Source organism: Anomaloglossus baeobatrachus, chromosome 5 (assembly GCF_048569485.1).
Source record: "Anomaloglossus baeobatrachus isolate aAnoBae1 chromosome 5, aAnoBae1.hap1, whole genome shotgun sequence".
Taxonomy (NCBI): domain Eukaryota; kingdom Metazoa; phylum Chordata; class Amphibia; order Anura; family Aromobatidae; genus Anomaloglossus; species Anomaloglossus baeobatrachus.
In genome coordinates this window covers 238,555,385-238,582,774 of record NC_134357.1, presented here as the reverse complement: position 1 = coordinate 238,582,774, position 27,390 = coordinate 238,555,385, and the positions used below count along the sequence as shown (strand labels likewise).

General features: G+C 44.7%; 1 protein-coding gene across 6 annotated transcripts in view; it reads left to right on the top strand.

Moving 5' to 3' along the window:
* The window catches only part of LOC142311137 (gastrula zinc finger protein XlCGF66.1-like), an 88,124-nt gene that overhangs the window by 44,460 nt on the left and 16,274 nt on the right, over window positions 1-27,390 (top strand). For 4 of the 6 annotated variants that reach the window (XR_012754242.1, XR_012754243.1, XR_012754241.1 and 1 more), the window contains 2 exons: window positions 5,453-5,544; window positions 12,444-12,657. The exons of 1 other annotated variant lie outside the window; for it this stretch is intronic. The gene's annotated coding sequence lies outside the window, so the exon portion shown is untranslated. Of the gene's footprint in view, window positions 1-5,452; window positions 5,545-12,443; window positions 12,658-27,390 lie in introns of those variants that run through there. One more of the 6 variants, XM_075349281.1, reaches the window with a different exon arrangement.

Genomic DNA, 27,390 nt, shown 5'->3' with positions numbered 1-27,390 from the left:
TCACGGGAGGATAGTCGGACTTTAACAGCGTGGGGGAAACAATTGGGAAGGGAAGAAGTGGTGGATGATATACTGAGAGGATGGGTACAAGTGCGGAAACATATTACCAATGAGAGATGGAGAGACACTCAATTCAGAATTCTACATAGGGCCATTATGGGTTTCAACATACCAGGTAAGGATAGGTGGTGTCCTAAGTGTCAAAAAGAGAAAACGGATATGCTGCATGGGCTATGGGAATGTGAGACAATCGCTAGGTTCTGGAACCAAGTCAGACTATTTGCCCAGTCAACATGGGGACTTTTCAGCAAACTAGACTTAATGGTGTGAATTTTCCACTCCTTTGAGGGAGGAGTAGGAGGAGGACCGAGCACGCAGGAAAAGAGGAAATACGCAATAACGCATGACATAGCCATGATAGCTAAGCGTTGCATCTTAAAACACTGGATTCAAAGGGAGGGCCCATCCATAAAGGAGGTTATGGGCGAACTACACAACCTTCTGAAGTGGGAAAAACTAGAAGCGGAGAGGGATAAAGATGGGTTGACCGCCAAGTTTTTTGTGAGATGGAGACATTTTATTGAAAGCCAATTCACACAGGGAGAAATAATTAACCTGATGGCACCTTTTGTTCACTCGGAGTGGTATATCCTGAGCGATATCCAGGACAGCCTGGGTAAACTGAGAATCACCTAGGAGGGGGCTCTGGAGGGAGGGGGAGACGAGACGGTTGGGAATACCAAGGCACGCTAGCAAAATTGAAATCATTCAGGGACGACACAGAGATTTAACGAATTGTATTGCATATGTTATATTATATATTATATTTCATTACCTTTGTTTTGGTTTAATGTTACTGTATACTATCTTAAATCGAACAGCAGCATGGAACTCCAAATTGGGGTATCACCCACCTCCATGTCACATTTTGTCAGACGAATGTTCTTCTTTTGCAATGATATTTGTCATGTTTTTACAAATTTGAAAAATCAATAAAAAACGTTTTGAAAGAAAACCAAACATCTACATATTTTGTAGCAACATACAAGTCTGATTACTGAACCATGTAAGCGATTAAGAAACACAAAAGAAAGAGAAAAGAGACAAAGAAAAAAAACAGAGTAAATAAAATAATAAATAAAGATATTAAGGAGAGAAAAATAGATAAAGAAAGAAGGGGAGGAGGAAGGCAGGAGGGGGATCCTAAGAATCTCACGTTAGACAAGATGTACCTTTACCAGGCATAGAACTCTATCCAAAATGTGCAAATTGGGGTGAATCCCGAAACAAAATCCAGCTCTGCCATACCATATAGTATCGTTCTGGGTGCATCTCACTGTGGGAAGACAATCTCTCCATTCTGCTTAAGAAATCCATTTCAGCAAACCATATTCTCACCTTTTTAACCTTTGTGTAACTGACAAATTTGCAGCTAATCAAAAAATTACGTTTTACCACTAAAAGGTTATATATCCACTTCCCAATTTTATAAAATTCTATGAGGCACCTGTGGGTTCAACATGAGGCGCCTGTGGGTTCAACATACTCACTATACCCCTAGATGAATTCCTTATGTAGTGACATTTCCCATATGGGTTCACCAGTAGCGTAGCTAGCGGGGGCAGAGGGTGCGGCCGCCCCAGGCCCCGTGCTCAGAGGGCGCCCACCCGGAGCTGCAATACCATTACCTATATCAGCGTGCACAGCGTGCCGATATAGTTAACCTCTGCGGCAGTGCGGAGGAGACATGATCTCCCTGCACTGCTGCTGATGACAGCGCACACGCATGACACAGAGTCCCAGCGTGGTGACGTTATCGCACAGCGCCAGGCAGGGGCGGGGGGGACAATTGCCCCCCAGGCTGCTTTCCCAGCTATTGTAGAGGGTTGGTCGCCTGCTGCATAATGTCATTATAACACACATGGCCGCGCACAGAGAATTGCGCGCGGTCGTGTCTCTTGTACTGTGATGTGGCTGGGCACACTGACAGGCGCAGAAAGTGCTGACCGGCCGCATAGTACAGGTGACACGGCCGCTCGCAGTCCACAGTGCGCGGTCATGTGTGTTATAATGACGTCATGCAGCGCGCGCTGCCTCCATCCAGCCGAGGAGCATCAGACAAGGTTTGCAGCTACATCCCACTTTCTAGGAGCTGCCTGGATAGTGGGCATGACCGGCTTTGTTAGTGGGCATGGCCATGTTTCCTCCCGTCCACTATAATCATGCAGGCTTCGCCTCTCCCCCTGCGCCCCCCTGGATCCCCCATCTGGAAGTCTTACCTCAGACCCCACTTCTATTATAAAGATCTCCAGGACACCTGGAGTTTCTTTCAGTTATCAGCTGCGTTGCTGAGGCCCCGCCCCTTTTGATCACATGGGAGTGACGTCACCACAGGTCCTTTAGCCCGTGGGATTTACCATCAAAGAAGTCTGTGGCCGCATGGGAGAGAAGAAGAGAGAAGTGTCCCCCAATCATCAAAAGTAAAAAGCCCCCCAGTATGTGTCTGAGAGCCTGAGTGTATTGGATTGTGTCTATGTGTATGATTATTTATATGTAAATGTTTTCAAATATGTATACACTTCTATGTGACTATATCTGTGTATGTGTCTGTATATATGTGTGAGTATACGGCTGTACGCAGGTGTCTGTATGTGTGTACGGCTGTACGCAGGTGTGTACGTGTATACGGCTGTACGCAGGTGAGTGTACGTGTATACGGCTGTACGCAGGTGAGTGTACGTGTATACGGCTGTACGCAGGTGTGTGTACGTGTATATGGCTGTACGCTGGTGTGTGTACGTGTATACGGCTGTACGCTGGTGTGTGTATGTGTATACGGCTGTACACAGGTTTGTGTCTGTGTATACGGCTGTACGTAGGTTTGTGTCTGTGTATACAGCTGTACGCAGGTGTGTGTCTGTGTATACGGCTGTACGCATGTGTCTGTATGTGTATACGGCTGTACGCAGGTGTATGTGTATACGGCTGTATGCAGGTGTGTGTACGTGTATACGGCTGTACTGTACGCTGGTGTGTGTACGTGTATACGGCTGTACGCTGGTGTGTGTACGTGTATACGGCTGTACGCAGGTGTGTACGTGTATACGGCTGTACGCAGGTGAGTGTACGTGTATACGGCTGTACGCAGGTGAGTGTACGTGTATACGGCTGTACGCAGGTGTGTGTACGTGTATACGGCTGTACGCTGGTGTGTGTATGTGTATACGGCTGTACACAGGTTTGTGTCTGTGTATACGGCTGTACGCAGGTTTGTGTCTGTGTATACGGCTGTACGCATGTGTCTGTATGTGTATACGGCTGTACGCAGGTGTCTGTGTATACGGCTGTACGCAGGTGTCTGTATGTGTATACGGCTGTACGCAAGTGTCTGTGTATACGGCTGTACGCAGGTGTCTGTATGTGTATACGGCTGTACGCAAGTGTCTGTGTATACGGCTGTACGCAGGTGTCTGTATGTGTATACGGCTGTACGCAGGTGTATGTGTATACGGCTGTACGCAGGTGTATGTGTATACGGCTGTACGCAGGTGTAAGTGTATACAGCTGTACGCAGGTGTGTGTATGTGTATACGGCTGTACGTAGGTGTCTGTATGTGTATACGGCTGTACGCTTGTGTGTGTATGGAGCTGTAGGCCCATCATACTATGTATAGGGGAGGTGTAGAGGCATCTTACTGTGTATAGGGGAGCCACGGGAACATCATACTGTGTATAGGGGAGGTATAAGGGCTTCATACTGTGTATAGATGAGCTGTACATGGGAGGGACATTATTAAATGTTAAGTGGACACTTAGGGACCATTACTGTTATAGGGGCACTCAGGTTATCGTGACCGTCAAAGGCACACTGGGGCCTCTATTACTTTCTAGGAACAATATGTGGGCACTTTTCTAGGGCACTTACACAGGTCATTAATAATTTCTAGGGGGAAATGTTACCATTTAGAGGGCACAAATGAGGCATTTTACCATGTAAAGGGCACAGTGGTGGCATTAATATGTGGGGGGCACAGTGGTGGCATTATTATGTGAGGGGCACAGTGGTGGCATGAATATGTGGGGGGCACAGTGGTGGTATTATGTGAGGGGCACAGTGGTGACATTATTACCATGTGGGGGCACAGTGGTGGCATTACTATCTGGGGGGCACAGTGGTGGCATGTGGAGGCATAGTGGTGGCGTTATTATGTGGGGGTACAGTGGTGGCATTATTATGTGGGAGGCACAGTGGTGGCATTATTATGTGGGAGGCACAGTGGTGGCATTATTATGTGGGAGGAACAGTGGTGGCATTATTACCATGTGGGGGCATTATGTGGGGGCACAGTGGTGGCATTATTATGTGGGGGTACAGTGGTGGCATTATTATGTGAGGGTACAGTGGTGGCATTATGTGGAGGCACAGTGGTGGCATTATTATGTGGAGGCACAGTGTTGGCATTATTATGTGGGGGGCACAGTGGTGACATTACTATGTGGGGGGCACAGTGGTGACATTACTATGTGGGGGGCACAGTGGTGACATTATTATGTGAGGGCACAGTGGTGGCATTATTATGTGGAGGCACAGTGGTGGCATTATTATGTGAGAGGCACAGTGGTGGCATTAATATGTGGGAGGCACAGTGGTGGCATCATTATGTGGGGGCACAGTGGTGGCATTATTACCATGTGGGAGGCACAGTGGTGGCATTATGTGGGGGCACAGTGGTGGCATTACTATGTGGGGGCACAGTGGTGGCATTACTATGTGGGGGGCACAGTGGTGGCATTATGTGGGGGGCACAGTGGTGGCATTACTATGTGGGTGGCACATTGGTGGCATTATGTGGAGGCACAGTGGTGGCATTATTATGTGGGAGGCACAGTGGTGGCATTATTACCATGTGGGGGCACAGTGGTGGCATTACTATGTGAGGGGCACAGTGGTGGCATTACTATGTGGGAGGCACAGTGGTGGCATTACTATGTGGGGGACACAGTGGTGGCATTATTATGTGGGGGGCACAGTGGTGGCATTATTATGTGGGGGGCACAGTGGTGGCATTATTGTGTGGGGGGCACAGTGGTGGCATTACTATGTGGGGGACACAGTGGTGGCATTATTATGTGGAGGGCACAGTGGTGGCATTATTGTGTGGGGGGCACAGTGGTGGCATTACTATGTGGGGGACACAGTGGTGGCATTATTATGTGGAGGGCACAGTGGGGGCATTATTATGTGGGGGCACAGTGGTGGCATTACTATGTGTGGCAGTAAGAGGAGTCTGTTTTTGTGCCACACAGCAGGTGCAGTAATAGGGACACACACGGCAACAGCGGCTCAGTATTGGGTGACGGCAGGATGAGGAGTTTGTGCAGGTTGGGATTAGATGGGGTTCGGTGCTGGAGGTGTGAGGAGTCAAATGTGTCTTTGTTGTAATCTCTGTAGATGAGTTTTGTCTGGAAGAAGTTGTCGTGTCGGTCTGGGCCAGATGGAAAAGACGGAAAAGGTGAACAATTCCATCCAAAAGATCGTCAGCTGTAAGTCACCATCTATAACTGCACTGTGATCTCTTGTATGTGCTGCAGGACTGATATCTACCACTATATAGTCACCATATAGCGGTAATATCAGTGTCATCTGCCGAGGTTCCACTATACCCACGTAAGTCTCCTCCACCGTAGTTATCATGGTTACCTAGTAAGGGGCCCACTCAGATGTTTCGGCCCCCCCCTGAGCTGAAACCCTAGCTACGCCACTGGGGTTCACGTGTGGGATTTCTGCTGATCTGGCACCTCAGGGTCTCGGCTAATGGAGGCCGAAGTCTACTCAAATGGAATCTGCATTCTAAATACCAAGTTACGCTCCTTCCCATCCAATCCACGCCCTGTACTCAAATAGTACAAACCATGTCCTATCAGGAACGGTTACAGTATTTGGGAATGTTTATCTTGCAAAAAAAAAAAGTTTGAGAGGAGACTTAATAGCGGTCTACAAATATCTCAAGGGCTGTCACACTATAGAGGGATCAGCGCTATTCATGGTGAAACTAATTAAGAGGAGACACAAATTAGATATTATAAAAAACTTTTTAACAGTGAGGGTGAGTGGAACAGGCTCCCACAAGAAGTGGTGGATTCTCCTTCAATGGAAGTCTTCAAACACAGACTGGACAGACATCTGTGTGGGATGATATAGTGAATCCTGCTGTGAGCAGGTGGTTGGGCCAGGTGACCCTGGAGGTCCTTTCCAACTTTAACATTCTAGTAGTGTACAGCCACATATGGGGTACTGCCACGTTCAGTAAAAATTGCATAACATATTGTCCTGTCCATTTTCTCCTGTTACCCTTTGTGTATATTAAAATAATGAGGCAAAGTAATTTTTTTGTGGAAAAAAAGCTGTTTTCATTTTCACAGCCCAATGTAATAAAATTCTGTATAATTTGTGAGTTAAAAATACTCACCTCACCAATTGGTGAATTCATTGTAGGGTTTAGTTTGCCACATGTGGTCACGTGGGTGTTTCTGCATTTTTGGCTCCTGAGGGGCTCTACAAATACAATACGTCCAAATTTGCGGTCCAAAAATCAAATAGCGCTGTTCGCTTTCCGACCCCTGCCATGTCCCCAAAGATTACGACTGTGTTTGGAAGAAATTGCGAAGCAAATTATGGAGTCCGTTTTCTCCAATTAGCCATTATCAAAAGTAAAAATTTGGGGCTAAAATAAAATTTTAGTGGAAATAAGTAACGATCATTGTCACATCCACATTTTAAAAAGTTTTGTGAACAACCTATGGGTTAAAAATTCTCAACACACCCTTACATAAATAACCTGATGGGTCTGATTTCCAAAATAGTGTTACTTGTGGGGGTTTCTAATGTTTTCGTACTTTAGAGGCCCTGTAAATATGACATAGTGTCAGCACTCTACAGTATTTCAGCCAAATTTGTGTCTGAAAATGCGAATATTGCTCCTTCCTTTCTGAGCCCGGCCGTTTGTCCAAACAAAGGTTTAATAAAGGGGAAAGAAGTGCCAAAAAACTGAGGGATCACCATATATATAATTAATCAAAAATGTATTATATATCAGAGAACATCAAAACACATTTGTGTCACACAACACCAAAAGGTATCACAACAACCATAGACACATTTTAAAAACATTTAAAAACATACAAAAAAGAGACCATGTGATTCCCTATATAAAATGGACCAAGATTCTAACCAAGCTAGCTGGTGTAATAAACAGATCAGAAGTTAGTTAAATTTTCAAAGCACATGGTGTTGCAACATAGCAAAAAATGTGCTAAAGCGCTTCACAAATAATTATAATACATATTAAACCCAGCAACCGCTTATAATGCAGTCATGATAGACCCTAGTATTTAGACAAAGCAGCCCTGTGCAAAAAAATGATGAAAACCCCAATATCTCAACTAGCATAACCCCAGGTTGGAACCTGAGCACCACAATTCCCAGAGCTGCAGCCTGATAATCCCTAGCCCTGGGCTGAGAAAATGAGTGCAGAAAATAGCTTGCCTCAAGTGAGACAGACAAACAACAAAGGTTTCTTACCGCATGTGGGGTATCGTCGCTCTCAGAAGAAACAGGGTAACAATGTTTATTACGTTATTTGTTGTAAAATTGAATGAATTCAGCCTAAAGCAACATTTTTAGGTGAAATGTAACTTATTTATTTTTTTCATTCCACTTTGCCTTAATTCCTGTAAAAAACCTGAAGGGTTAATAAACTTCTTGGTTGTGATCCTAAATGTCATAACGTTACTGCCCACGGTCTGCCGCCGGCAGCATGCTGCAATCGGCGCACATCTCAGCTGATTTTCACAGCTGAGATGTGTGCCTGCTAGGCACGAGCAGAATCGTTATCTGCTCGTGCCGTTTAACCCCTTATATGGCGCTGTCAATATGTGACAGCGCCATTATAAGCGCGATCGTGGTAAAATTTTACTTACCGCCCGCTACCGGAAGTCACGTGACGCGATCACGTGTCTCCCGATAGTTGTCATGGTAGCACAGGGTCATGTGATGACTCCTGTACTACACCTGACTTGCTTTCACTTTCGCTGTGCCAGCAGCACAGCTAAAGAGAAAGAGAGCGTATCTGCTGTTTACAGCCTTGTAGCTGTCATCAGCAGATACTGCAGAGCGATCGGAATGCTGATCGCAATAGCCCCCTAAGGGGACTAGTAAAATAAAAAAAAAAGTTACAAAAAAGTTTTAAAAAATTAAAAAAAAACAAAAAAAACTAAAAGTTCAAATCACCCCCCATTCGCCCCATTGAAAATTAAAGGGTTAAAAAAATAAAAAATATACACACATTTGGTATCGCCGCGTTCAGAAACGCCCGATCTATCAAAATATAAAATCAATTAATCTGATCAGCATACGGCGTAGTGGCAAAAAAATTCCAAACGCCAAAACAACGTTTTTTTGTCGCCACAACTTTTGCGCAAAATGGAATAAGAGGCGATCAAAACGTAGCATCTGCACAAAAATGGTACCGTTAAAAACGTCAGCTCGAGACGCAAAAAATAAGCTGTCACTGAGCCATAGATCCCAAAAAATGAGAACGCTACGGGTCACGGAATATCGCGTAAAATGTGCGCCACTTTTTTCGGACAAACTTCCGATTTTTTTTAACCCTTTATATAAAAATAAACCTATACATGTTTGGTGTTTACGAACTCGCACTGACCTGAGGCATCACACCCACACATCATTTTTACCATATAGTGAACACAGTGAATAAAATATCTCAAAAACCATAGTGCTATTGCACTTTTTTTGCAATTTTTCTGCATTTGGAATTTTTTTGCCGTTTTCCAGTACACTATATGGTAAAACTGAGGGTTTCGTTTAAAAGTACAGCTCATTCCGCAAACAATGACACCTCACATGACCATATTGACTGAAAAATAAAAAAGTTACATCTCTCAGAAAAAGAATGGCGAAAAAAAAAACGGAAAGTGAAAAATCGGCCGGTCGTGAAGGGGTTAATTCATCTAAATGAAACTTGGGTTATACCAGTCAAAGCAAAAGATATCGATATTTGCCAACTCATGTCACAACAAGAGACAGACAGACACAGAGACAAGCACAGAGACAAGCACAGAGACAAGCACAGAGACAGACACAGAGACAGACACAGGGACAGACACAGGGACAGACACAGGGACAGACACAGGGACAGACACAGGGACAGAGAGACAGAAACAGACACAGTAACGGACAAAGACCGAGACACAGACAGAAACACAGATATACACTGACACATACAGACACAGAGACGAACAGAGAGACAGAAAGAGAAAGACAGAGACACAGAAACATAGAAAGACACAGGGACAAGAGGCACAGAGAGACAGGCACAGAAACAGACACAAGAACAGAGACAGACACATAGACACAGGCAAACACAGACAGACAAACAGGGACGGAGACACAGGGAAAGAGACAGACTGACACAGGGACAGGGAAACAGACAGACACAGGGACAGATACATAGAAACTGACAGGGCAGACCAAGGGACAAAAACACAGAGACAGACAGAAACACAGAGAGACACCGAGACACAGGTACAGAGACAAACATAGTGAAAAAACACAGAGACACAAAGAAAGACAGATACACAGACACAGAGACAGACACACAGAGAAAGACAGGGACAGAGACAGACATGAGAAAGACAGATACAGACAGACACAGGGATAGAAACAGACACAGACAGTCAGAGATACAGAGACAGACAGATACAGGGAGAGACAGAGATATAGAGACAGACAGAGTCACAGAGACTGGTAGACACTAAGAAAGACAGCGTCACAACCTCACCACTAGCGGATCCAGGAAAGCGGCGAGTTTCCGAGAGAAGAGTGGACTCACTGGACCACAGGGGAACCCGGACTTACCCATTAGCTGATGAAGGGGCTTGACTAAGCGCCCGCCGCAAGGTAGGATGCCAGGTGCCACTCCCAAGGCAAGAGATCGGGACTGTGGTAGTTGAGCGGGCCAGGGTGACAACCGGACTGGGGAAGAAGAACACAGAGCAGGGACCTGAAGAGGAACGGGCAGGGTAAGCACCAGCAGCAGACATCAGGAACGAGACACCAGGAGTAGGACCTCAGGCATAAGTCCACAGGCATAGGTTATGGACATTTGCTCAGGCTCCAGACATCGGGCAGAAGTCATCAAACACCGGACATCGGGTAAGGCTCCAGACATCGAGCAGAGGTCATCAGACACCGGACATCGGGTAAGGCTCCAGACATCGAGCAGAGGTCATCAGACACCGGACATCAGGTACAGCATGCACGGACCGCAACAGAGCAGTACAGGCACAGGCGTGGACCACAGCAGAGGGATGTCGGCACAGCAGGTACATCCAGACATCAGGTTATATAAAACACGACTTTATTCACAGAACATGGAAGGACTTAGGATACATTACACGACAGGATAACAGGTAACACGGCAGGATATCAGGGTACATCACACAACAGGAACACAAATACATGACACAGGACCAGGCTGGAGTCCAGGGGGATAGCCAGTACACCAGACTCAGGATCAGAAGACGCCAGCCCTTCAGGAACACAGGACCAGGCTGGAGTTCAGGGGGATTGCCAGTATACTGGACTCAGGAACATATCCAAAAACACAAACAAAATTATACGAAATGCTCAGCACCTCCTATCAGGGGGAGGAGCCTTAAATAGCTAGTGCCTCCCAGGAATAGGCTGGGGACACCTTAGCAAGGTGTGCACATCTCCCTATAAAAGATGAAAGTTTGCACTCAGCCGCTAGGCTGGAGAGCAGGAAACCGCACTCATGTGCAGAGCCTGCAGCCTAGGTGGAAGCAGAGCCGACCCTCACATGGGCATCCACTGGCAACAACAGCCGGGAACTGCACTTATATGCGGCGGCAGAGCAAAGGGAAGCAGGTACACTGCACAAGGTCCAGAGGGACGCCGGCATCCCAGACAGTGACACAGGGACAGAGACAGACAGAGACAAAGAGAAAGACAGACAGACAGACACAGGGACAGAAACAGACAGAGACACAGACACACAGTGTCAGACACTGTGACACAGATACAGAGACAGACACAGGGACGGACAAACAGAGAGACACACAGAGAAACAGACAGAGACAGACACAGACAAACAGACATAGGGACAGAGACAAACACACATAGGGAGAGAGACACATACACAGATAGAGACACGGGGACAGACACAGAGATACAAACACAGACACAGGGACAGAAACACACAGAGACAGACACAAGGCAGAGACAAAGACAGAAACAGAGACACAAACAGAGACAGAGGAACAGACGTGGAGACACAGAAACACACATAGAAGCAGAGACAGACAGACACAGGGACAGAAAAAGACAAACAGTGACAGACACAGAGACACAGAAGCAGACACAAAGACACAGAGGCAAACACACAGAGACAGATTGTCACGATACTGTTTGCACTCTGCTGTCACAGAATTGTATCGGTCACCTGATTCTGTTGTCTGCATTTCCCAGTGGGAGTAGCATATCCTTCTATGCCTCATTTTCGGGAGCACGCCACATTATCAGGAAGTTCCCTCTATTGTCACGGTGCCAGTTATAGTCCTCCTCTGCAGCGTGCAAACCTGGTCCCTGTAAGTTCTCTAGATTCTGTCCGTTACCTCCCCCAACCTTTCCTAACCTCCCTGACGTCTGTTCTGCTCGAGCTCCCTGTCTCCCATCATCTGTCTTGTCTTACCTTCCATGCTTCCCTCCTGCTCCCTGTTTGTTGTCCCGTCCCTGCTCCACCTCCTTCGGCTTGCTCTCTCAGTTACTGACTTCTGGGTTGTTCCTGACTCCACCTCCTCCCTTGTAGTGCACTCCCTCTCTGCTCTGTCCCGGCTAGTTCGACTCCTCTTAGCAACCACTCAGTTACCTTGGACACCATGTTTCTTGCCTCCCTCTAGTGGTTGTCTTCATTACAGACTGCTCTGGTTCCATCTTGTAGTTGATATAGTCACACAGTGTGCTGACTCCTCCTAGTGGTGACATCACACAGGCACAGACACAGAGACAGACACGGAGACAGAGACACAGAGACAGACAAAGAGACAGACCGAGACAAACAGAGACTGAGACATAGAGACAGACAGACATAGGGACAGACAGACATAGGGACAGAGACAGTGTATGTAAAGTTGTGGAAGAAAAGCGCAAATAGGGTCTTACCCCGATAAAGAAAGGGTAATAAATAAAATCAAACTAACCTATAGGAGTTGTGCCAGTCACAACTCCTATAAAAGCATATATTGTCCAGGTGAATAGCTGCTGCCCCGGGTTTATCAGATGAAAGGTAAAAGTAGAATCCAGAAACAATGAACGATTAATGTTTCTTTATGTTCATGCACAGGTCAGCGCGTTTCAGGAGTACTCAGCTCCCTTCATCAGGACAACAGGCAAAAAACATCAAATCTGCTGGTAACATGGACATGTCAGCATTATATCCCACTACAATGACGTCACAGAACCACCCACATGGAAAAAAAACTTGGCGAGATCCTCTACATTTGAAAATAAATGTGACGTACATCAACAACTTCAACAAAAATCAGTAGTTTTTTTCTGCTAAAACGATTTTTCAAACCATTTTGTAAAATAAAAAATGACACAAATTGTTATATGCTGAAATAAAAAATAAAATAAAAAAAGTGTGAAAATATATAAATATTAATGCCTAGAACTCAATCATTTGAGTCAGGGCATGTGACTGAAGAGTTTGAAAGAAGTATTGTATCCACTGCACCTCCCACCAGGGATAAGTAACGACCATAGTGAAAAAAAACACATAGGGACAAGATATATCATAAAAATATTTAAAAATACCCTTTTAAACAAATACTGATTTAGACAAGTAAATGTTAAATAAATTGTGAAAAATAAATGACAAAAATGTATTTTAAAATTATGAAAGAAAACAAGAGTTTTCTAAACAATATATATGTATGTGTATATATATATATATATATATATATATTATATATATATACGAACAAATATTAACCCCTTCACAACCGGCCGATTTTTCGCTTCCAGTTTTTTTTTACGACATTCTTCCGAGAGACGTAACTTTTTTATTTTTCAGTCAATATGGTCATGTGAGGGCTCATTTTTTGTGGAACGAGCTGTACTTTTAAATTAAACCATAAGTTTTACCATATAGTGTACTGGAAAATAGCAAAAAAAATTCCAAATGCGGAAAAATTGCAAAAAAAAGTGCGACAGCACTATTGTTTTTGAGATATTTTATTCACTGTGTTCACTATATGGTAAAACTGGTGTGTTGGTGTGATGCCTCAGGTTAGTGCGAGTTCGTAGACACCAAACATGTATAGGTTTACTTTTATATAAGGGGTTAAAGAAATCAGAAGTTTGTCCGAAAAAAGTGCCATATTCTGTGACCTGTAGCGTTCTCATTTTTCGGGATCTATGGCTCAGTGATGGCTTATTTTTTGCATCTCGGGCTGCCGTTTTGAACTGTGCCATTTTTGCGCAGATGCTACGTTTTGATCGCCTGTTATTGCATTTTACGCAAAATTTGTGGCGATCAAAAAACATAATTTTGGCGTTTGGAGTTTTTTTGCCACTATGCCGTTTACTGATCAGATTAATTGATTTTAGATTTTGATAGATCACGCGTTTCTGAATGTGGCGATACCAAATGTGTATATATTTTTTATTTTTTTAACCCTTTAATTTTCAATGGGGCGAAAGGGGGATGATTTGAACTTTTAGGTTTTTGTTTTTTTTTTTAATTTTTTAAAACTTTTTTTTTTACTTTTTTTTATTTTACTAGTTCCCCCTAGGGGGCTATATGGATCAACAATCAGATCGCTCCGTCATATCTGCTGATCACAGCTATGCAGCTGTAAACAGCAGATATCATTTTCTGCCTCACCCAGCTCTGGGCCGGGTGAAACCGAAAGTAATTCATGTGAGCTACAGGAGTCATCACATGACCCTGTGCTACCATGACAACCACCGGAAGTCACGTGATCATGTCACGTGACTTTTGGTATTGGCCGGTAAGTAAATGTTTACCGTCAATGCCGTTATAATGGCGCTATCACATATTGACAGCGCCATTTAAGGCGTTAAACGGCACGAGCAGAAAACGATTCTGCTCGTGCCTAGCAGGCACACATCTCAGCTGTGAAAATCAGCTGAGATGTGCGCCGATCGCGGTATGCTGCTGGCGGCAGACCGCGGGCAGTAACACTATGACCTCTAGGACGTAATATTACTGCCAACGGTTGTTAAGGGTTGAAAAAGCGGGTGCCAGAATAAAGTCCATTGGGCATGACTCTGTAGGGTGCCTAGAAGTTCAGCTGAGAGCCAGCAATTGAAAAGGTGAATCATGTTCAAAAGCGTGGGGAAAAAATGACCGTGCATGCTCCAAGTATGAAACCAGGACCAACAATGTGTAAGATTCTTGTGCTGGAACAAGAGAAGACAGAGAATAAAAATCTGTACCACCACAAAAGGGATTTTCTGCCTTCTGGACAATTGTCTGTCTCTATATTTTCTGGACATCACCACTTTAATATATTTATTTGCGTTTATATATATATATATATATACACGAGTATATATATATATATATATATATATATATATATATATATATACATACAGTTAGGTCCAGAAATATTTGGACAGTGACACAATTTTCGCGAGTTGGGCTCTGCATACCACCACATTGGATTTGAAATGAAACCTCTACAACAGAATTCAAGTGCAGATTGTAACGTTTAATTTGAAGGTTTGAACAAAAATATCTGATAGAAATTGTAGGAATTGTACACATTTCTTTACAAACACTCCACATTTTAGGAGGTCAAAAGTAATTGGACAAATAAACCAAGCCCAAACAAAATATTTGTATTTTCAATATTTTGTTGCGAATCCTTTGGAGGTAATCACTGCCTTAAGTCTGGAACCCATGGACATCACCAAACGCTGGGTTTCCTCCTTCTTAATGCTTTGCCAGGCCTTTACAGCCGCAGCCTTCAGGTCTTGCTTGTTTGTGGGTCTTTCCATCTTAAGTCTGGATTTGAGCAAGTGAAATGCATGCTCAATTGGGTTAAGATCTGGTGATTGACTTGGCCATTGCAGAATGTTCCACTTTTTTGCACTCATGAACTCCTGGGTAGCTTTGGCTGTATGCTTGGGGTCATTGTCCATCTGTACTATGAAGCGCCGTCCGATCAACTTTGCAGCATTTGGCTGAATCTGGGCTGAAAGTATATCCCGGTACACTTCAGAATTCATCCGGCTACTCTTGTCTGCTGTTATGTCATCAATAAACACAAGTGACCCAGTGCCATTGAAAGCCATGCATGCCCATGCCATCACGTTGCCTCCACCATGTTTTACAGAGGATGTGGTGTGCCTTGGATCATGTGCCGTTCCCTTTCTTCTCCAAATTTTTTCTTCCCATCATTCTGGTACAGGTTGATCTTTGTCTCATCTGTCCATAGAATACTTTTCCAGAACTGAGCTGGCTTCATGAGGTGTTTTTCAGCAAATTTAACTCTGGCCTGTCTATTTTTGGAATTGATGAATGGTTTGCATCTAGATGTGAACCCTTTGTATTTACTTTCATGGAGTCTTCTCTTTACTGTTGACTTAGAGACAGATACACCTACTTCACTGAGAGTGTTCTGGACTTCAGTTGATGTTGTGAATGGGTTCTTCTTCACCAAAGAAAGTATGCAGCGATCATCCACCACTGTTGTCATCCGTGGATGCCCAGGCCTTTTTGAGTTCCCAAGCTCACCAGTCAATTCCTTTTTTCTCAGAATGTACCCAACTGTTGATTTTGCTACTCCAAGCATGTCTGCTATCTCTCTGAAGGATTTTTTCTTTTTTTTCAGCCTCAGGATGTTCTGCTTCACCTCAATTGAGAGTTCCTTAGACCGCATGTTGTCTGGTCACAGCAACAGCTTCCCAATGCAAAACCACACACCTGTAATCAACCCCAGACCTTTTAACTACTTCATTGATTACAGGTTAACGAGGGAGATGCCTTCAGAGTTAATTGCAGCCCTTAGAGTCCCTTGTCCAATTACTTTTGGTCCTTTTAAAAAGAGGAGGCTATGCATTACAGAGCTATGATTCCTAAACCCTTTCTCCGATGTGGATGTGAAAACTCTCATATTGCAGCTGGGAGTGTGCACTTTCAGCCCATATTATATATATAATTGTATTTCTGAACATGTTTTTGTAAACAGCTAAAATAACAAAACTTGTGTCACTATCCAAATATTTCTGGACCTAACTGTATATATATATATATATATATATATATATATATATATATATATATATATATATATATATATATATATACACACACACATACAGTACAGACCAAAAGTTTGGACACCTCTTCTTATCTCTAGAACAACTGTTAAAAGGAGACTTTGTGCAGCAGGCCTTCATGGTAAAATAGCTGCTAGGAAACCACTGCTAAGGACAGACAACAAGCAGAAGAGACTTGATTGGGCTAAAGAACACAAGGAATGGACATTAGACAAGTGGAAATCTTTGAATCCAACCACCATGTCTTTGTAGAAAAGGTGAACGGACGGATTCTACATGGCTGGTTCCCACGTGAAGCATGGAGGAGGAGGTGTGATGGTGTGGGGGTGCTTTACTGGTGACACTGTTGGGGATTTATTCAAAATTGAAGGCATACTGAACTAGCATGGCTACCACAGCATCTTGCAGCGGCATGCTATTCCATCCGGTTTGCGTTTAGTTGGACCATCATTTATTTTTCAACAGGACAGTGACCCCAAACATACCTCCAGGCTGTGTAAAGGCTATTTGACTAAGAAGGAGAGTGATGGGGTGCTATGGCAGATGACCTGGTCTCCACAGTCACCAGACCTGAACCCAATCGAGATGGTTTCGGGTGAGATGGACCGCAGAGTGAAGGCAAAAGGGCCAACAAGTGCTAAGCATCTCTGGGAACTCCTTCAAGACTGTTGGAAAACCATTTCCTGTGACTACCTCTTGAAGCTCATCAAGAGAATGCCAAGAGTGTGCAAAGCAGTAATCAAAGCAAAAGGTGGCTACTTTGAAGAACCTAGAATATAAGACATATTTTCAGTTGCTTCACACTTTTTTAAGTATTTCATTCCATATGTTTTAATTCATAGTTTTGATGCCTTCAATGTGAATCTACAATTTTCAGAGTCATGAAAATAAAGAAAACTCATTGAATGAGGTGTGTATATATTATATATATATAAAATTTTGTTTAGAAAACTGGTGTTTTCTTTCGTAATTTTTAAATATTTTTACAATATATCTTGTTCCTATGTGTTCTTTTTCACTATGGTTGTTACTTATCCCTGGTGGGAGGTGCAGTGGATACAATACTTCTTTCACACTCTTCAGTCACATCACCTGACTCAAATGATTCAGTTCTAGGCATTAATATTTATATATTTTCACACTTTATTTAATTTCTTATTTCAGCATATAACAATTTGTGTCATTTTTTATTTTGCAAAATGGTTTGAAAAATCGTTTTAGTAGAATCAACAGTTGATTTTTGTTGAATTTGATGATATACGTCACGTTTATTTTCAAATGTAGAGGATCTCGCCAAGTTTTTTTTTCGATGTAGGTGGTTCTGTGACGTCATTGTAGTGGGATATAATGCTGACATGTCCATGTTACCAGCAGATTTGATGTTTTATGCCTGTTGTCCTGATGAAGGGAGCTGAGTACTCCTGAAAGGCATTGACCTGTGCATGAAAATAAAGAAACATTAATCCTTCATCATTTCCGGATTGGTCAATAGCGCGGCTTTAAAACCTGATTTCTACTTTTACCTTTCATAGGGACAGAGACAGACAGACACAGGGACAGAGACACAGGAACAGAGACAGACACAAAGACACACAGACACGGAGACAGACACGGTGACAGAGACAGACAAAGACGCAGAGACAGACAGAGACACAGGGACAGAGACATAGAGACAGACAGAGAAACAGAGACAGAAACAGGGACAGACAGACACAGAGAAAGACAGACACAGGGACAGAGACACAGAGAAAGAGACAGACAGAAAAAGAGAAAAACACAGACAGAGAGACAGGCTAAGGGACAGAGACACAGAGACAGACATAAACAGAGACACAGACAGAGACAAAGAGACACAGAGACAAACACAGAGACAGACAGGGACAGAGACAGACACAGATGCAGACACAGAGAAATACAGAGAGACACAAATATACACTGACACAGATACAGAGACAGAGACACAAACAAAGACAGACACAGAGACAAAGAGAGACAAAGAAAAAAAACAAGGAGACACAGAGACAGACACACTGAGACAAAGACAGACACAGAGACAGACAGAGATACACAGAGACACAGACAGAGACTGAGACACAGGCAGACACAGAGACAGACACATTCACAGAGACAGACAGAGACAGACAGACACAAAGACATGGAGAAATACACTGACAAATACACAGAGACAAACAGAGAGACAGTGATGCAGAGACAGAGAGACAGACACAAATAGACAAAGACAGAGAGAGAGACAGACAGACAGACAAACAGACAGACACAGATACACAGAGAGAGACACAGAGAAAGACAGAGACACAGGGACAGAAAAACAGACGCAGAGACACACACACACACAGAAACAGACAAAGACACAGACAAAGAGACAGACACAAACACACTGACACAGAGACAGACACAGAGACACAGACAGAGACATATAAACAGACCCAGAAAAAGAGACACAGAAACAGACACAGAAACAGAGACAGACAGAGACACGTAGACATACACAGAGAGAAACAAACACACAGAGACAGACATAAAAAGAAACACAGAGAGACACAAAGACAGACTGAGACACAGAGACAGAGACGCAGGGACATTGACAGACAGACACAGAGAAAGACAGAGACACAGGGACAGAGACACAGGGAAAGAGACAGAGACACAAACACAGAGACAGACAGGCTACGGAACAGAGACAGACAGAGAGACAGACAGAAACAGAGACAGAGAGGAAGAGACACAGACAGAGATAAACACAGAGACAGACAGAAACAGGGACAGAAACAGAGAGGCAGACACAGAAAAAGGCAGAAACACAGAGAGAGACACAGATATACACTGACACAGATACAGAAACACAGACACACAGAGACAGAAAAAAACAGACAGAGAGGACAGACAGAGACAGACACACTGAGACAAAGACAGACACAGAGACATACAGAGAGACACAGTGAGAAACAGAGACAGAAACTGAGACACAGAGACAGACAGAGAGAGACGGACACAGAGACAGACATGGAGAAATATACTGAGACACACAGAGACAAACAGAGAGACACAGATGCAGAGACAGAGAGACAGACACAAACAGACACAGAGATACAGAGAGACGGACATATAGACAAACAAAGAGACAGACACAGAGAAAGACAGAGAAACAGGAACAGAGAGACAGATGCAGACAGCCGCAGAGTCATACACAGAGACAAAGAAACAGACAAAGAGACAGACACAGACAGAGACACACACAGAGACAGAGATACAGACAAATACACAAAAACAGAGACACAGAAAAAGAGACAAAGAAACAGTCACAGAAATAGACACACAGAAACAGAGACAGACACATAGACAAAGGGACAGAGACACGGAGACATACACAGAAATAAACAAATACACGGAAAGAAACACAGAGACAGACACAAAGACAGACACAGGGACACAGACAAACTGAGACAGAGACACAGGGACACAGACAGACAGAGAGACAGAGAGACAGACACAGAGACAGTCGGAAAAACAGAGACACAAAGAGAAATACAGAGATATACACTAACACAGAGACAGTCAGACAGAGGCAAACACAGAGACACAGAGAGAGACTGAAACACAGATAAGAGACAGACAGACACAGGTACAGAGACAGACAGACACAGGGATAGAAAGACAGAGACACAAGGACAGGGACAAAGAGATACAGACACAAAGGCAGACAGAGATACAGAAACAGAGACATAGCAGCAGAGACAAACAGAGACAGACAGAGACACAGGGACAGAGACATAGAGATACAGACACAGGGACAGAGACACAGAGACAGACAGACTCAAGGACAGACACAGACACACAAACACAGAGACAGACATAGGGACACAGAAATATACACCGACATACAGAGATACAGCGACAGACAGAGACAAACAGGGAAAGACAGAAAGAAACACAGAGACATACACTGACACAGAGACACAGAGAGAGACAGATCGAGAGACAAAGACTGAGACACAAAGACAGACAGACGCAGAGACAGAGATAGACACACAGAGACACAGGCAGACACAGAGACGCAGAGAGAGACTGAGACACAGGGACAGACAAAGAGACAGACCGACACAGAGACAGACCGACACAGAGACAGTCCAACACAGGGACAGAATCTCAGAGACATGCCATTTTGAGTCCTGTAACCCTGGCCAACACCTACCGTATTTTTCGCTTTATAAGACGCACCTGATTATAAGACGCACCTAGGTTTTGGAGGAGGAAAATTAAAAAAAAAAAATTGAGCCAAATAGTGTGCTAGAATATTTTAATAAAATTAAAATAACATTATTTTAACAATTTAGACTCAACAGGAGTCAATAGCAGCATTGTTGTATTATGGGGGACCTGTGGATGACGCACTATTATGGGGGACATGTGGATGACGCACTATTATGGGGGACCTGTGGATGACGCACTGCTATGGGGGACCTGTGGATGACTCACTGCTATGGGCGACCTGTGGATGACGCACTATTATGGGGGACATGTGGATGACTCACTATTATGGGGGACATGTGGATGACGCACTATTATGGGGGACATGTGGATGACGCACTGCTATGGGGAACCTGTGGATGACACTGCTGTGGGGGATCTGTGGATAATGCACTGCTATGGGGGACCTGTGGATGGCGCACTATTATGAGGGACCTGTGGATGACACTGCTGTGGGGGATCTGTGGATAACGCACTGCTATGGGGGACCTGTGGATGGCGCACTATTATGGGGGACATGTGGATGACTCACTATTATGGGGGACATGTGGATGACGCACTATTATGGGGGACATGTGGATGACGCACTGCTATGGGGAACCTGTGGATGACACTGCTGTGGGGGATCTGTGGATAATGCACTGCTATGGGGGACCTGTGGATGGCGCACTATTATGAGGGACCTGTGGATGACACTGCTGTGGGGGATCTGTGGATAACGCACTGCTATGGGGGACCTGTGGATGGCGCACTATTATGGGGGACATGTGGATGACTCACTATTATGGGGGACATGTGGATGACGCACTGCTATGGGGAACCTGTGGATGACACTGCTGTGGGGGATCTGTGGATAACGCACTGCTATGGGGGACCTGTGGATGGCGCACTATTATGGGGGACATGTGGATGACTCACTATTATGAGGGACCTGTGGATGACACTGCTGTGGGGGATCTGTGGATAACGCACTGCTATGGGGGACCTGTGGATGGCGCACTATTATGGGGGACATGTGGATTACTCACTATTATGGGGGACATGTGGATGACGCACTGCTATGGGGAACCTGTGGATGACACTGCTGTGGGGGATCTGTGGATAACGCACTGCTATGGGGGACCTGTGGATGGCGCACTATTATGGGGGACATGTGGATGACTCACTATTATGAGGGACCTGTGGATGACACTGCTGTGGGGGATCTGTGGATAACGCACTGCTATGGGGGACCTGTGGATGGCGCACTAATATGGGGGACATGTGGATGACTCACTATTATGGGGGACATGTGGATGACGCACTGCTATGGGGAACCTGTGGATGACACTGCTATGGGGGACCTGTGGATGGCGCACTATTATGGGGGACATGTGGATGATGCACTATTATGGGGGACCTGTGAATGACGCACTGCTATGGGGGACCTGTGGATGACGCACTGCTATGGGGGACCTGTGGATGACGCACTATTATGGGGGACATGTGGATGACGCACTATTATGGGGGACCTGTGGATGACGCACTATTATGGGGACCTGTGGATGATGCACTGTTATGTGGGATCCGTGGATGACACGGCTATGGGGGACCTGCATGATGCACTTTTATGGGGATCTGGGACTACCACCCCCCTCATCCTTAGGAATACACCCATGTACTGTATACCATACATGGCTGTATTCTGAAAGATGAGGGGGGTTGTAGTTACATTTACACTTTGGCCACTACATTAGTCCCTCCCTGGAGTGTTTACAATAAAGGACTACAGCCCCCATCATCCTTCAGAATACACCGATTGATACAGTATATTCTGAAGGCTGATGATGGGGGTTGTGTTCCCCTTCAGTGTTTTTTGCTCACCTATTAGGACCCTTCGTTCAACTGACAACACTTTGTCAGGCTCAGATCACTGATTGGTGGAGGCAGCTCTGCAGAAGTTGTCTCCACCAATCAGCATCCAGCCCTAGCGAGGAGAGGGAGAATCGTTCTTCTCTCTCTCCTCTTTCTTATGATAGTCTCCGTCTGCTGCGGAGATCTAAAATGGAGCCCGCGCATGCGCAGATCGCGATCTTCGAGAGCCGCGATCTCTATCTGCGCCTGCGTAGCCTCCGACGCGATGGACTTCAGGAAAATGGCTACGGAAGGCAGCGCATGCGCAGATGGAGATCTCGCTTCTCTGAGGTCTCCATCTGCGCCTGCGTCACCTCCGCCATTTTCCGGAAGTCGCGTTGGAGGCAGCGCAGGCGCAGATAAAGATTTCGGCTATCCCCCGCCACCGCAGCGATTGCCGGGGGATCCATGGCGGCCGCCACCGCAGCCGATTGCCGGGGGATCCATGGCGGCCGCCACCGCAGCCGATTGCCGCGGGATCCATGGCGGCCGCCACCGCAGCGATTGCAGGGGGATCCATGGCGGCCGCCACCGCCACCAGAGCCGATTGCCGGGGGATCCATGGCTGCCGCCACCACAGCCGGTTGCCGCGGGATCCATGGCGGCCGCCTCCGCTCCAGCGGCAGCACCAGCACCAGCCTCCTGTGACTCACTCCACCGCTGCATCACTGCCCGGTAAGTTACATTCACTTTGTAAGACGCACCCCTATTTTCCCCACAATTTTGGGGTAAAAAAAGTGCGTCTTATAAAGCGAAAAATACGGTAGTTCCTCTTTTGGTGGCAATTTTAACTCAGTCACTACATACTTACTTTTTGGCGGCCATTTTACCCTGGCCAACACATAGTTCCTCTTTTTCAGCCATCTTAGGACCTAAAGCCACTACTCTGTTTATTGCTAGTGCAGCAGAAGCTGCAGAGGAGGGACATAAAGGCCTGAAATTAAGTCTGTGTTTTTTTTTTACATATATGCGTTTGTGCCCCATTCTATTCCCACTGATGAACCTTAACAAAAGGACAATAATGATAATCCTGTGAAAACCTTTTTCCTTCACTTTTGAATATTTGTTTTTGCTGTAACTAGTATACAATTTATTAGACCACATTAATGGACTACTCACTATTGTGTTCTGTTGGACATTGAATATTGTTCTGCCTATGGCAGTTGCTACTTAACCTAGTTTTGTTTTAAAATATTTTTATAGGATAATTTGAACATAAGGGTATATACAATACAATACAGTAAAATACAGTACATTACCATAAATAACAATTAAAAGGTTGCCATAACCTAGTTACTTACTCATATTGTACATAAACATTTAACCTTAACCTAGTTATGAGATATTCTCATTTGTATGTTATCCTGCCTGGTGTCTTGCACAAGAGTTCCCTGATGTAGTGGGTGGAGGATCGTGTAGTCCTAAGTTTTGATCATCAGGAGTTGGCATATATCAGGGTTTTTGCTGGCAGCACCCAATGATCTATCCTATCCTTTTGTGTCTTAGCAGGGCCTCTCTTTGGTTAAGTCTATCCCTAATCAACTGTATATTGTTTACTTCTTATATCATTATCAATATATGCTGGGGGCTTTAACTATTTTTTTTGGGGCTGCTCTGAGGCAAGTTAGGATTTCTTTCTTCTTCTTTGAGGCTAGCTAGTTTCTTAGGCGGTGCCGAGGCATCTAGGTAGAGTAGGCATGGCATGCTCCACCGCTATTTCTAGTTGTGTTTAAATAGTCAGGGGGTTATTGCCTGTTAGTTATCAACTGCTCTTGTGATTTTTTCACGGGGTTTTAGTGAATCTTAGTTTTTGGGTTGCCACGATCTATGGAAAAGTGTTTACCCCTGTGTGGGAAATCTATGGGAATGTCAGTGTTCTCCTGACACCAATTTACACCCGATGCCCTTCCATACAAACCTGGTGTAACGCCTGCCTGGATCCACAGACTCAGATGGGCTGTAAAGGGGAGGCTAGAGGGAAGCGACTCACCAAGCAGGACCCCCAGAACCCTGAAACCCTTTAACCCCTATAGAGGGATTTGGAATTACACAGTACTCTGGAGATCACTACCTGTGGAAGGCTGCAGTCCGATGAGAGTAGTAGTCTGGCAGGGTCAAACCAGGAATTGCGGAACAGTGACAGAATCGGCAGGCAATGAGGTAGTCAGCAAACGTAGCAGAGGTCAAATCCAGATCAGGCAGCGAGGTACAAAAACAGTAGGCAGGAGGGTAGTCAGAAAACACGCAGAAGTCAACACACAGGAATTACCAACAGAATAGGACGTAACAGGAGCCAGGAAAATCAGAACTATCTCTGGCAGTGGTCATCTGACAGGAGGGGGAATAAGAAGGGTGTGGTGTCTTCCCATTGGCTGTAGCTGAACGCTGGCAACTTCAGCTGGAAGACACATGCCACCCACAGTCAGCCAGCGGTACTGCAAATCCCAAGCTAACCCAGCCCAGTGGATGATCGGAGCCTGCGCCCACCGGTGCCGCTGGCATCGACTCCTCTCCCATCACCAGCACCATCCACGGCAGGAACACGGCGTCGCAGATCGATAGACTCAACGGAAGTGAGGTAATATATAGCACACCCCACTCAGTACCCAAATGGCCCAAGAATAAAGTGACAGGAGATGAGTGCAGCCCTTAATACAAAACAATGGAAAAGTACAAACAAGGTCCTAGCTATATCACAATTAAAACCCCAACCAGAACAACGGGATCTCCCCTCCCAACAAAGCCTGGTAAGATAGTGAAAGAAAACACTGCATAAATAAGGTGTATCTATACAGGGGCACTCGGAGAGAGGATCCCAAACCAGGGGCAGTTGGACAGAATAAGTCTATATAAGGGTCAAGAAACCCCACAGAAGCAGTGGTCTGTACGCAGGGAACAATAGTAAGGCTGTCAAGGTCAGAATGACGATGATGATGAGACTCAAAGGATCTCTTGATATCCGGCTGCTGCTTCTAATTAAAATGTCATGTGTGCACACGAGAATGAATAACTGCACAGCAAAGTCAGTTATGTCTATCTCCATGACTGGCTCTTAACCAAGTGTGTTCTTTATTGTTTGAAAGAGACTCTAGACCCAACAGTAAGGGGGTGTGAACAAAAGTTTTAGTCCAATCAAGTATCGTAAGTCAGGGCTTCATGACGTAGAGAGATCTGCATATTCTCCGTTGATTGGTCAGTCTAGGCTCCAGGAATTTCTTTGTCGATCTGTCTTGGGTGGAGAACAGGAAATAGCAGCCATCTTTACAATCACATGTGGTGGTATATACTGTGTTTAAGGAAAATACACTGAATATGCAATATACATATATACATGTTAGTAAGAAACAAAAGCATTCACAAATATGTGAGTTAGTTCACATCTACTGAACTATATAACTGAGTCTATGAAATGGCTGAATTAAGTATTTTTGGATACTCAATTCTTTATCCTCAACAGTCCCCCCTAAAGACTTACTTCTGCCATTTCTAAATACTAAGGGTACTGTGTTCCCTTAGGAAGAGAGGTAGAAAGATCTGTTGAAAAACCTGCCTAACTGAACGTTGAAACATGGGCGGAAAGGGGAAAGGGGTTTTCTTCACCGGTTTGAGACCAAGGACTCCTAGGCGAGTCCTCACCCTTTGTAGTTGGACTTTCCCATGTTTCAAGGTTCTCTAAGTCCTCTCTTCTAACTGTTCTGGCAATGCTGGTCTAAAACTGTACAGGGTTTTCTGAAAAGGATAAGTATGAGCAGAACGCTCAGTGCAGTTCTGGTTGATTAACCCTTCTGCAATGCGAGGTGTGGATCCATAGATGTTTCTGTGGTTGGATCGGCTCATCTAGTGTTGACTCATGGCTCTTTCTCGCTTGTCCTTTAGGATCAATCAGTCTCCTGATTGGAGACCATATGCTAATAGCTCTGATTTAAGATCTGGAATTGGAGAATACACCTGTTTATCACACTATTCAGTCAATTATATAAAAATATACATGTCTATGCTAAACCAAAAAACATCTTACATAAAGACCTGCTTATTGCAAAAAGAAAACAAAACATATACATTTTGTACACGATTTACTAGTTTCCACTTTTCTATAAAATATACACTTTTTGTAAACACATTTTTCTTTACATACCACCTTCATGTGCTTCTCAACAATAATATCGTTTTCTGCACTGGAATACCTCTGACCAAACCTGGAGAAAAATTTACACAACACGCACAGACTTGCATACAACGTGCTCATGATATACATCTATAATCAGTTTGCAGTCTCTAAGAATGGGTAGAGTAGGTGCAGGGTGTTTCTACGGACTCTTTACAGTTTTTTCTCACTTCGTTCTAGGCACTTGTCTCACAAGACTGGGTGAATCTGCCCACCTGGGTACTGAACCCGGTGTCACCAAAGCACACGCTGACAATTGTCTTTCACAGATGTTACCTGGGCCATTATTAAGAAGAGCTCTCATGGCAGAGAAAGCTTACCACCCTTTGTCCACAGACCTTCCTCAGTCAGCTGGCTCCCTGCATGTCACACTCCATTCCTTGTTGTATCGCTTGTTCCTGTAGGGATTTAAGAACACAAGGAGTGACAGAAGTCACTGACGTGACCAATGTCACCAAGGCATGGTCGGTATTGGTGAAAGACTCTCAACTCTAGGCCCGTTCACTGCTTCTTGGTCAGCTGCACCTGTGCGAGGATCTCCATCCGAATCCATCAGCTCAGATCTAGACTTTCTTTTCGGCAAACCTAATTCATTTGACAACAGGAAAAAAATCTACAACCTACATACACCTCTAAAGACTCTTACCCA